The sequence below is a fragment of the Sciurus carolinensis genome, chromosome 18 (genome assembly GCF_902686445.1).
Source record: "Sciurus carolinensis chromosome 18, mSciCar1.2, whole genome shotgun sequence".
Lineage (NCBI taxonomy): Eukaryota > Metazoa > Chordata > Mammalia > Rodentia > Sciuridae > Sciurus > Sciurus carolinensis.
Window position 1 is genome coordinate 18,928,112 of NC_062230.1, and position 12,675 is coordinate 18,940,786.

Genomic DNA, 12,675 nt, shown 5'->3' on the forward strand with positions numbered 1-12,675 from the left:
CTGTGCCACATCCCCAGCCCTTTTTACTTTTTATTTTGAGGCAGAGTCTTGCTAAATTGTAGGACCTCATTAAGTTGCTGAGGCTGGTTTTGAACTTGGGATCTTCGTGCCTCAGGCTCCAGAGCTGCTCCAATTATAGGCATGTCCCACCACACCCAGCCATAATTTTTTAATAAATACAAAAGCCAGTCCTGGGAGAGAAAATATTTTCATGCCCATTTTTATGTAATTCAGAATCAAAGAATACTTACCTAGCATGTACAAAGCCCTGGGTTCAATCCCCGCATCACAAAAAAGAAAAAAAGAAAAAAAACATACAAGTGATGTAACAGTGGTCCACTTTATGTTTTGAATATAATCCTTGCTGCTCTGCCACTATAACTTATTTTTTAAATGGACATGTTTCTTTCTCTTTTTCTCTCCCTACTCATCCCTAATCTCAGGGGAAACAGGATTACCTTTCTTCCCCATCCTAGGTGGAGTTATCTCTCCCTGAGTACACACCCATCATAGGAAGTATTGGCATCAGATCCGCCATTTTAGGTTGGAAGCCATTTTACCTATGGGGTTCCTAAGTTTTGATTCTGAGGTAATGCCGCTTAGCATCCTGTAAAACATAGAGGTCAACCCCACCCCAGCCCCTGGTGCAACCCCTGAGCATGCATAAAACTTTCTATTGCAGGCTATAAAACTGCTCTATGAGAACCAATATGCTGCTGCTCTCCCTGGGGGGACAGCCTTGTCGGTTGGCCCATGTGCTACTGACAGTAAATCTCTTGTGTGAGATTTGGGTGTGTGGCATGGTGCTTGGACTCTGTTCCGACTTTGTGTGTGTCCTTCCAGAAAGGATGCAATCCAGACTTTGGGGATGATACCAGAAGATCTCAGAAATGACCATTCCCAAATTAACAAGTGAATTACAACTCCAGACAAAGAACACATGGAATGTAACCTTTGAGTCACCTCTTTAAAAGCCCCCTGTTCCTGCTGATGGGCAGAATCAGCCTTTAGGACAAGAGTCCCCTGTGTTTCTCCTTTGCTTGCAAAGCAATAAACCTTCATTTTCCTTTTTCTCAAATCTACATCCACATTATTCGATTGGCATGGGCAGGGGCAAGGACCAAGCTTTCCACAACAATGTTCCAAAAAGATTTCTGAACTGACTTTGAAAGCAACCATGTGCTCTTTATTCTGCCTTTAACTTTCCATATTGAACTGGAAACTAATTCCTGTGACTGTGATGGGCTGACAGATCTGACTCCAGGAGAATGTTATAGGCCAGACTCTAAGGGAAATGACTGGACAGACTCCATTTTGCTCTGAGACTCCATGTTATGTAGGAAATAAGCTTCTCCCATGGGAGCCCCCCGCCTCTGTGCCCATCAACAATTGCTTAGCTTCTCCCATGGGAGCACCCCACCTCTGTGCCCATCATCAGTTGCTTAGCGTGACATGTTTAGCAATACAAAATGACAATTCTTATGTAATGAAAAATTGCTCTTTTGATTCCTATTGCTCCTAAACAATGTACCATGTAAACGGTGATTGTGTGGATATTAGTAACCATTCTTTAGTTTGTACCTAGGTAAGGGTCATTTTGACCCACTTCCCCCTCTGTTGATGATCACATGATGTTAGTTTGTACTTTTGAATCATAGTAACAGACACTTATGATTGATGTGATTTTTGGTATAAGAACCCCTACAACCCTGTGGTCGGGGCTATTCTTCCAACAGCCATTTTTTGGGGGCATTGTGTGAGACAGTCAGCCAGCCGGCTTAATAAAGACTCTCAAATTTGGACTTCTCAGTGTTGATTGGTCTGTTCTTAAGTTGTGCCCCATCACAGACTGGATCAGTTTCCTCACCAACAAAATGAGCCATTTGGGCCAAATAATTGCCGAAGCACCTCTTAAGAGAACATCTGAATCCTGACTGTAAGTGCAAAAGGAGGGGAAGCAGACCTCAATTCAGAGAAGGCTTTATTCCTTCCCGGACTCTGGTGCCTTCTGCCTTTGGGACACATTTGCCGAATGGGAAAATGGCCGTCAATTACAGAGGGAACTTTGGTTTTAAAGGGTACAATGAGGATGATGTAATCATTGGAAACTGTGCATGTGCAGTTTTGACTGTCAGGGACTAGTTGTACAGGTTAAAACCAGAACTTGAGGAATAAATACTCAAATCTTGTCCATTGTCATTTAGGACTAATTTGCCATGCAGGAAGATTAAGACTTAGAACCCAGAATTCAGTATTCACTCCTTTCCCAGAGGGACCCATTATTATTAGGAAAGAATGCTCTGGGAGAGGTTTAATGTTTGGCCAATTTTCTCCTCCCTCCTTCCAAGCCACACCGTTCCTCCATTTTTCTTGGGGCGTTGTCTTATAGGACATATTATTATATTATTTTCCACAAACCTTCACTCATCAGAGAGACAAAATACAATAGGTATCTCTGGCAAAATCCTTCAAGTCCCTCCCAAATGCCAGAAGCTCTAGCTCCCAGGCCTCCTGTGTCCCTCATTTATCCCATTCTCTCCCAGGGCCCCACCTCTCAATCCCTGTCTATTTCTCCTTCCAGGACCCTGGATTTGGCCCCCAACTTATTTCTGCAGAACCTGTGCTGTTCCCATTCCCCCATGACCTAATCTCTTCCCCCACAACCCTCATCTCCCTCCCTTCCCTCTCTCCCAATTGTACTCCCATTCAAACACCCAGAGATCCTGGCTTAGCCCCTAGACATTCTCAGGAAATCCATCCTGCTTTAAGTCCCTGAAGATTCAGTGCAAGACCTAATGGTCCATGAAGCAACCACATTCCCTTCTCCAGATCTGCAATGTCAAGTGTGGGCAGATCTAGGTCCCACAGCTCCAGCCCAGAGAGAGTATAACTTGATCCTCAGCAGAGGTGACTCAGCACACCTAAGGCTTTGCTGCCATGCCCCTCAGGTCAATTCCACTTGTTCCCCTGCCTCTCCCTTTCCATCATGCCCATGTGCAGGGGCTGATGGTCTTCTGGAAGCCCTCCTGCCACATCCACTGTGATCTCATGAAGCTGTTTGAGGCTCAAACTCCAAACCAGAGTTGGAGCATGTGACTGACATCATCGTGGTCCCCTGGGCTTTGCACTTCTGTGTGTTATGGAGACTTTCAACCACTGTAGTTGCTTCTTCCTGCCTAGGAGCTTTCTCCAAGCTTCATAAGGTGACCTGCTTGTAAAGAGCAAGATAGAAGTGCAGGGGAGTGAACCCCCTTGAAGCAGCCCTTCCCAGTAACTGACAGGGGTTGGTGTATAAGTGTCTCAGGTGGAATGAAGCAAGTAAGTGTTTTCTCACCATTTTCCAGTGGGATGAAGTTCCAGCTCCCATAATACTAACATGCTTCAGGATGTGCCCTCACTGACTCCTGTCTCACTTCCCACTCCCCCTGAATGTTTCTTTCTTTTTTTCTTTTTTTTTTTTTTTTTTTTTTTTTTAGTATCAGATATTGAACCCACGGGCATGTAACCACTGAGCCATATGCCCCAGTCCTTTTTTTATTTTTCATTTTGAGACAGGTCTTGCTAAATCGCTGAACCTGACTTTGAACTTCATATCCTCTTGCCTCAGCCTCCCAAGCCACTGGGATTACAGTCGTGCGCCACCACACCCAGCCCCATGCATGCTTCTTGAACCATGACACTAAGCTGCTTTTCACTGGAATCTTTGTCTTAAGGTCTGCTTGTGGGGGAACCCAACTAAGACAGTGTGATCTCAGAAAATATGTAGGCCAACCACTTTCCACTCCAGAAACCGAGGAAACCGAGGCACAGGGAGGAGAGATATCTGTCCTTCCTGAAATCTGGTCATTATCAAGAACCTCAGCCCACATGACCTCCTTCCAGTAGTGTTTCCCAGACTCCATTCATTCATGTACTGTAGTCCCAATTTTTCCCATGAGCCCTGTGTCTTTTTCATATTTATGGTAACCACATTACACCTATTGTATTTACCTAATACATTTTAAAACTCTTTTTTAATTAAATGTATGATTTGTTGGGGGGGTACTGGGGATTGAACTCAGGAGCACTTTACCACTGAGTTATATCTCTAGTCCTTTTTTTTATTTTTTATTTTTTATTTTGAGACAGGGTCCCACTAATTTGCTCAGACTGATCTCAAACTCCCAATCCTCCTCCTCACTCAATCTCCCAAATTACTTGGATTACAGGTGGGCACCAGTGCACCCAGCATCTTTTTTCCTTGTTAATTTCTGCCTTAAAGTTATATATCAATAGATAATATATTCATATAGTTCAAAATTCAAAAGGTTCAATAATGTACACAAAGAAGTCTTCCTCGCATTCCTACCACTGCTTCCCAGATTCATAGTCCCAGTTTCTTGTATATCTTTCCTAAAATAATCTAGGACTATATGTGTGTATGTTCTTTAATATATGTATTTAAAAGTTAATGTTATTCCAAAATCATGAGTAAAAACCAGAATCACTTGCTTTTGAATAGATGGTAATGATAAAATAAATATATGAATATAAAGGAAAATTAAATTTCTAGAAACAAGCTTGTCAAAGGCTCCAATCTGAGATTTGTTCTTTCTCTGTTATAAAGATGAGTGTTAGAGTAGTACTGAGAATTTCAAATTTCCAACAGAGACTTTCCTCTAGATGAATCAGCAAGTTATGGGAGTCCTGAAAAATGAACAATATTCTCTTAGGTATGTCACTGATAAATGCTAAAAGGCTGTGCCCACAAAACCACCAATTTATCACTGGTACATCCCATCCAGAGACAATGCATCTGATGACCGTGAGCTGTAAACTAGCTCTGAGTCAGAAATGGCTTTGTCATTTTGTACTTGTGTTAAGCATTAATATCCTCACTGACTTGAAAAAGAATATAGCATTGATAGTCCCTGATTTACAGCATTCCTAGGCATTTGGTCCTATCAGATGTCAGTCTCTCTCTCTCTCTCTCTCTCTCTCTCTCTCTCTCTCTCTCCCCCTCTCCCCTCTACAGAGTTCTCATTCTGTCATCACATGGACACAGATGGCACTTATTATCAAAAACGGGGAAATGCAAAGAAATATAAAGAGGAAAGATTTAATCCCATTGGTGTTGGCATTTGTTTTATCTTCTTTTCCCCAGTGAATTTATTCTCATAATTGCAACCACAGTGGTTTTACAGTTTGAAATGTTTGTTGTATTCTCTCATATCATGAGTGTTTCATTAAAAACAGTTTGACTGGGCATGGTGGCACACACCTGTAATCCCAGAAGCTTGGGAGGCTGAGACAGGAGGATAGCAAGTTCAGAGACAGTCTCAGCAACTTAGTGAGGCCCTAAGCAACTTAGCAAGAACCTGTCTCAAAATAAAAAATAAAAAGGGTTAGGGATGTGGCTCAGTGGTTAAGATCTCCTGAGTTCAATCTCTGGTACAAAAAAAAGAAAACACAAAAACTGTTTGACATTATGTCTCATACTATTTGGTTCAAAACATTCCATGGTGGTTTGAAGGAAAATAAGTTTACACAGTGAGAGCTGTTTCTATTTATTCATCTGGACCTCAGGCAACTGAACAGGAGGCGTTTCCTAGCCTCGTTGAGTTTCCTCAATTGAGTCCTTTCTTGATACACCCAGCTACATCCCAATCTTGCTAAATTCTCTGCTTAGCCTGTACTGGGACTAAAACTGAACAACAGTAGCAATAACTTAGATTGGCCGTGATTACCATCAATTTCACCAACACAAGCCTTCCCTCTTAGGATCTCAGAATACCTGTCACACTTAGCATGGAGATTAAATAATGACCATGAGGAAAAGATTTGAGCTGCAGGCCTGACTTCTTCATTCAGTCTCCAATGAGAACTATTGAGAGCCTCAGTTCTCTCCAATAGAATGGAGATGAAATTCTCACATTCTGCAAGAGGGTTCAATGAGTTTATGAATTTTGAAAACATTCTATAAAATCCTAAAGTAATCAGGAGGCTGAGACAGGAGGACCACAAGTTCAAGGTCAACCTCAGCAACTTAGTGAGACCATGTCTTAAAATAAAAATAAAAAGAACGGGGGATGTAGCTCGCTGCTAGAGCACTTGCCTAGCATGCAGGGAGCCCAGTGTTCAATCCCCAGTATCACAAAAAGAAGAAAGAAAAAAAAAGAGAAAGAAAGAAAGAAAGAAAGAAAGAAAGAAAGAAAGAAAGAAAGAAAGAAAGAAAGAGAAAGAATTGATTTTAGAAATAAGGAATTTTCCTGCCATGTGGAACAGTGGTGGTATCAATACAAAGAGCACATGCTCAGGATTCAGAAGTCCTGGTTCACTGGCAGCTCAAAATGCAAAGAAAAGCATGTGTCATCACTCAAGCACTTTGAGATCACAAAAATACCCCACACAGATGGCACTTAGGACAGAGCTTTTCAAATTTTTCCTCCAAAAGTCACAAGGAAAAGAACTCCATAAACAAAGGACAAGATGTCGAATGAGGAGAAAATACTTGCAACACCCGTATGTAGTAGACAAAGATAACTATATGCAGTATTTAAAGAACCACTATACTTTATTAAGAAAAATGAGCAACAGTGGTAGAGCATGTGCCCCTGGGTTCAACACCCAGTACTAGAAAAATGAACAAGTAATATATTTATATGTGTTTATATATATTTATATACTATATATGCATAATTCAAGCAATTTTTAGAAGAGAGTATATATAACTGATCGATAAATGCATGCAATGATTTTGAGGTAATGGGGAGGCCGATTTTTCTTAGTTATTACATATTGTATACATATGTTGAAATGTCACACTGTACCCGCATAAATATTTACAATTATTATATAGAAATTAAAAATATAATTTTTAAAATATTTGCATGGAGTTGGAAGCATAGCTCAGTTGTGGAGTACTTGCCTAGCACTTGCTTAGCACAGGTGAGACCCTAGGTTTTATCCCTAGCACCATGCCCTCGCATGCACCTACGCGCGCACACACACACACACACACACACACACATGCACATACAAAATACATGCAAATGAGAAATGTCTGAATTAAAATTGAAAACCAAGTTATATCATCTAATCATTTCCTATCATATTGAAAAAAAGAAAAATAGATTTTGAATTTGATAATATTGAGTGCTGGAGAAAATTTGGAGAAACTATATTCTCATATGGTGCTGTTTGAAGGGTAAATTAATAGAATCTGTCTTAAAACTCCAAAGTTGTATTGGGGGTGTGGCTCAGTGGTAGAGCACTTACCTAGCATGCATTAGGCCCTGTGTTTGATCCTCAGCACCAAATAGACTTAGTGTTGTGTGTGGTACTGGGGATTGAACCCAGGGTGCTCTACTGCTAAACTACATCCTCAGTCCTTTCTATTTTTTTATTTTAAGACAGGGTCTAAGTTGTCCAGACTGTCCTTGAACTTGCCATTCTTCCTGCTTCAGCCTCCCAAATCACTGGGATTATAGGTATGCACCACCATAGCAAGCTGAAAGCCTCACATTCTAAATAGGGTCACAGACACACCCTCAGGATTTCCCCACCTATTGAGAGAGCAGGTCAAGTCCTGCAAATATCTACTGTCGTAATCTACCTCAGTGAAACAGAGTTGTAGTTTCTCCCCTCCTATCCCTACAGGGAATCCCCACACATCCAAGCAAGCAAGGAAGTTGCTCTAAAAGAACCCCTTATGACCCCTCTCCTGGGCTGCAGGAACTGGAGAGCAGGAGATAGAAATGTATTAGTCAGTCAGGATTAAGGGATGCCAACCATCCCATGCAGGAGTTTACAAATAGGGTAGACAGACAACTCCAGACCAGTGACTCCATTGGAGCCTGAAGTTCTGCACCAGAACCCTGAGCCAGTCCCTGAGGCAAAGCAGCACACACTCAACATCCTGATTGGACAGGGGACTCATGAACACGAGGTGCCCTAGAGTAAGTGAACTCAAAGATCCACTGTTTTTAAAATCTCTGCTCTTCAAATCCACCTTACTCCCCTACCTTATCATATAAACCCCTAGACAACAGATACCTGCAGGCAACTCTGCCCCTTCAGGAGCTCTGCTTTCTTTCTATGACTTTAATAAATTGCTGTCTCTTTGCTCTCACCCTTCATATCTGTGGATCTCATTCTTAGAATTCAGGAGACAAAAGAACCACACAGATCCTTGTGCCTCACCTTTTCCTTCACCTCAAGGGTTTGTAGATCTAAGTGAACAAAGAGACCATTGCTGGCGTCCAACCTGGAGGATTCCACGGGAGGAACAGAAACAGCTGGGAGCAGCCCAAGTGGTCAGACAAGGAGAGAGGTAAGAGCATGTCCTTTTGGCTGGGCAAAAATATGTAAGACACCCTAGACCAAGTCAATGCTGATAAAGGTAGCAGGCTCCAGGTACTGTAGTATAGGCCTCTACCTTGGCAAAGGGACCAGGCAGTGAGAGGCTGCAGGAAATGCAACCCAGGGAGGGGTGGGGACAGGGCAGGAAAGGGTTGTCACAGAGGACGAAGGATTTAGCTTGGTGGTGGAATGCTTGCCTAGTTTGTGCTATATGGATTTGACTCACAGCACTATAAAAAAAAAGGGTCGGGGGGTGGGGGGAAAGGCCCAGGTCAATCAGAGAGTATCTTCCTATAACATCTTTGAGAAACTCAATACCTTCTATGACAAGGCACACCAATCATGTGTCCCCCTGCCCCTTTTCCTCATATCAACCCTAACCTGAAAGAGTCAGCAGAGCAATAGGGAGAGGACTGGAGAAAGCTGTGGATCAAGAATAGAGTGCAGTCCTGTTTCTTGGTGAGCTTGTAATCCCAGTGACTCAGGAAGGATTGAAGTTCAAGGCAAACCTTGGTAACTTAACAAGACCCTGTCTCAAAATGAAAAATACAAAGGGCTACAAGTTCAGTGGTAGAGTGCCCCTGGATTCAATCCCTAATACAGAAAAAATGCCAATTAATGGAGATCTGGTAAAATAAGCAATGGCATATCCATACAATGGAATATTATGCAAAATGTATAAATTTTGGTGGGGCGGGCAGTACTGGTAGGAATTGAACCCAGGACCTCACACATGCCTGGCAGGTGCTCTACCCCAAACCACATCCTCAGCCCAGTCTAAGGTATACTTTATGTAGTTACATGGATAGATCACCTGATGGTGTAGTTTAATGAAAATAGCATGCACAAAATTACACATAGGATAATATGTCATATTCATGTAAAGTATAGTGTCATGTATATGGAAAGAAAAACAATATATTTTCTGTGGGATATTACACACATACACACACCCACACACACCCACACACACACATACACAAATTGTTCTGGGGAACAACAGTAGGAAAAAACAACTCCAAATGCAGTCTACTCAACTTCAAATGCTTTATACTCAGCATGCTTCTGACACCAGGAGTGGGAGGTGGGTTTCCCACACATCAAGCAAGTAATACAGCAACAGACACCAGCTGAGTGTCTTCAAATCTACCTGGGGAAAGCATCAGATCCCACAAGTTGAGGGTTCCCCACCACTTTAGATGCCAATCACAGGTCATTTTACCTGTGCTTCTGACTGACCAGTTATAAATCAGGGTTCCCAAGACCCCCTCCTTGAGTTTCATTAATTTACTAAAGAGGCCTACAGAACTCAGGGAAATACCTACTTATATTTATTTACAGGTTTACTATAAAAGATATTACAAAGGACACATATGGAGAGATGCATAAGGCAGGGCCTGTGGGAAGGAGCACAGAGCTTCTATGCCCTCTCCAGGGGCACCACCCTCCAGGAAACTCCACCTGTTCCTCTACCCTAAAACTCTCCAAGTCCTGACCTTTGGGGATTTAAGGAGGCTTCATTGTGTAGGTACGATTGATTATAATGTCGGGCATCAGTGATCAACTTAAACTTCAGCCTCACTCTCCTCCTCAGAGGACAGCTGGCAGATGGGGCTGAAGTCCTAAAACTCTGATTCTGCTTTGGCCTTTCCAATGACCAGTCCCTAACCTGAAACTTCCCAGGGGCTGCCAGCCATCAGTAAACTCCATGGCAAACAGAAGAACATTGCTTTGGAAATTCCAAGGATTTTAGGAATTATATGCCAGGAAATGGGATGAAGGTCAAATATATATTTCATAATAAGTACTGGCCAAATTGACAACAAACAAGGAAGAGGAAGAAAGAGAAGAAACAGATTGGAACCAGGAGTAGTGGCCCAGGACCAGGAACCAGGAGACTGAAGCTGGAGGATCACGAGTTCAAAGTTAGCCTCAGCAACTTAGTGAGGCCCTAAGCAACTCAGTAAGACCCTGTCTCTAAATATAAAAAGCTGGGGATGTAGCTCCTAGGGGTGGTTAAGCACCCCTAGGTTAAATCCCTGGCACCACAAAAAAAAAAAAAGAGAGAGAGAGAGAGAAAGAAATCAGGATGGAAGGGTGTAGTTGACAAAAACTTTCTCCTTATCTCTAAGATATTAAGTACATTCCCTCATTACTTATATTGTTTAAAATAATTTTAGAATCTCATATCACTGAGAATCCAGAGACTAAAATGCAAATAACCAGCAGTAGTGCAAAACTGCATAAACATCTCTTATTTAATCTTAAAAACCCTGCATTCTTCTTCATAATATGTTTGTTTCAGTTAAACAATATTTTCAATTTGTGCTTATGATTAGATTATACAACGTTCTCACTACCATCACTGTCAAAAACAATAATAAGGGTTATGGGTGTGGCTCAGTGGTAGAGCGCTTTACTTGGCTCTAAAGCCCTAAGTTCAATCCCCAGCACTGCAATATTTAAAAAAGAGGAAGAATATTTCAAAATGCACCATGCACCTGTAGAGTCAAGTCCTTCAAGGTGATCCAAAAATACAGCCACTTTAAAATTAAAAGCAAACTCCCTGATAACTGTTTTTCTGCAGCTGGGGTTTCCGAGGAAGCTGAAACTATGACATTTTCTCTGAATAGCACAGCCTAGCTAACTCTAAATATGTGTATTTCCTAGCATTTGTTTCTATAATTTTAAAAATATTTTTAGTTGTAGAAGGACACAATAGCTTTATTTTATTTATTTGTGGTGCTGAGGATCGAAGTCAGTGCCTCACACAGGCCAGGCAAGCACTCTACCACAGAGCCTCAACCCCAGCCCTGTTTCTGTAAATTTTAACTGCTTCTATAGGACCAGCAAAGAAACAATTAACTGCTTATCTACAATTTGGTCAAACTGCTTTAAATTCATTTTTCTTTTCTACATCATTTTCTTATTTCTTATGAGGGCAGGTGACTGAATCCATCCAGACAAGATATAGGCATTTCCCTGCCTTGGCTGCCAGCAGCAGTATCTTCTTGCACCCCAGGATACTGAAACTGCAGTGCAAAGAGTCACAGAACCCTAGTAGTTGTGAGGCCTAGAGATGTGGAGGTGTTTTAGTCAGCTATTTCACTGCTGTAACTAAATGATCTGACCAGCACAATTATAGAGGAGGAAAAGTTTATTTCAGGGCTCACGGTTTCAGAGGTCTTAGTCCATAGAAGGCTGGCTCCGTTCCTCGGGGCCCAAGGTGAGGCTGAACATCATGGCAGGAAAGGGTGGCAGAGGGATGCAGCTTGCATCATAAGGAAGCAGAGAGAGAGAGAGAGTCCACTTGCCAGATACAAATATATACCCCAAAGCCACACCCCAATTCCCACTTCCTCCAGCCACACCCCACCACTCAGTTAATCCCTATCACGGGACTAAAGCACTGATGGGGTTAAGACTCTTACAACACAATCATTTCTCCTCTGAACCTTCTTGCATTGTCTCACACATCTTTTGGGAGACACTCACATCCAAATCATAACAGATAGTAGATTAGATAATGAGTACCTGATCACTGAGGACATCAGCAGGCACAGGAAATGTCTTAGCAGTTTCTCTAGGTTCCCAGCTTCCCCAAAGCAGGTGGGGGTGTATTTGTCTTAGTTCATATTCTTTGGCCATAACAAAATGCCTGAGACTCAGTAATTTACAAAAAGATGCTTCTTTAGATAATGGTTCTGGAAGCCCAAGGGCATGGCACCAGCATCTGCTCAGCTTCTGTGGAGAGTCACATGCTGTTTCACAGGTAGCAGAAAAACAAAAAAGCAAAGTAGGTGTATGCAGAAGAGAGGTTCATGTGGTAGGAGAGAAAGCGAGAGAAAACAAGAAGGCCAAACTCACTTTGTAACAACTCACTCTCCCAAAAACTCACCCACTGTCAAGAGAACTACTTTAATACTTTCATGAGGGTGAATCTTGCATGACTCAAAATACCTCTGTTTGCCCATTTCTCAACATCATTACACTGGCCAAGTACAGTGACACACACCTGTAATCTCAGCAGCTCAGGAGGCTGAGGCAGGAGGATCATGAGTTCAAAGCCAGCCTCAGCAATTTAACAAGGCCCAAAGTAACTTAGTGAGACCCTGTCTCAAAATAAAATATAAAAGAGGCTGGGGATGTGGCTCAGTGGTTCAGTGCCCTTGGATTCAATCCCTGCTACCAAAAAAAAAAAAAGAAAAGAAAAGAAAAGAGAAAAAAGTCTTTACATTGGAAGGTAAGCCTCAACATAATTTTGGTGTAGGCACCATAACATTACTAAAAGAAGAGATGCTGCCCTCTAGGATGCAAACGCTGAAGGGACCCACT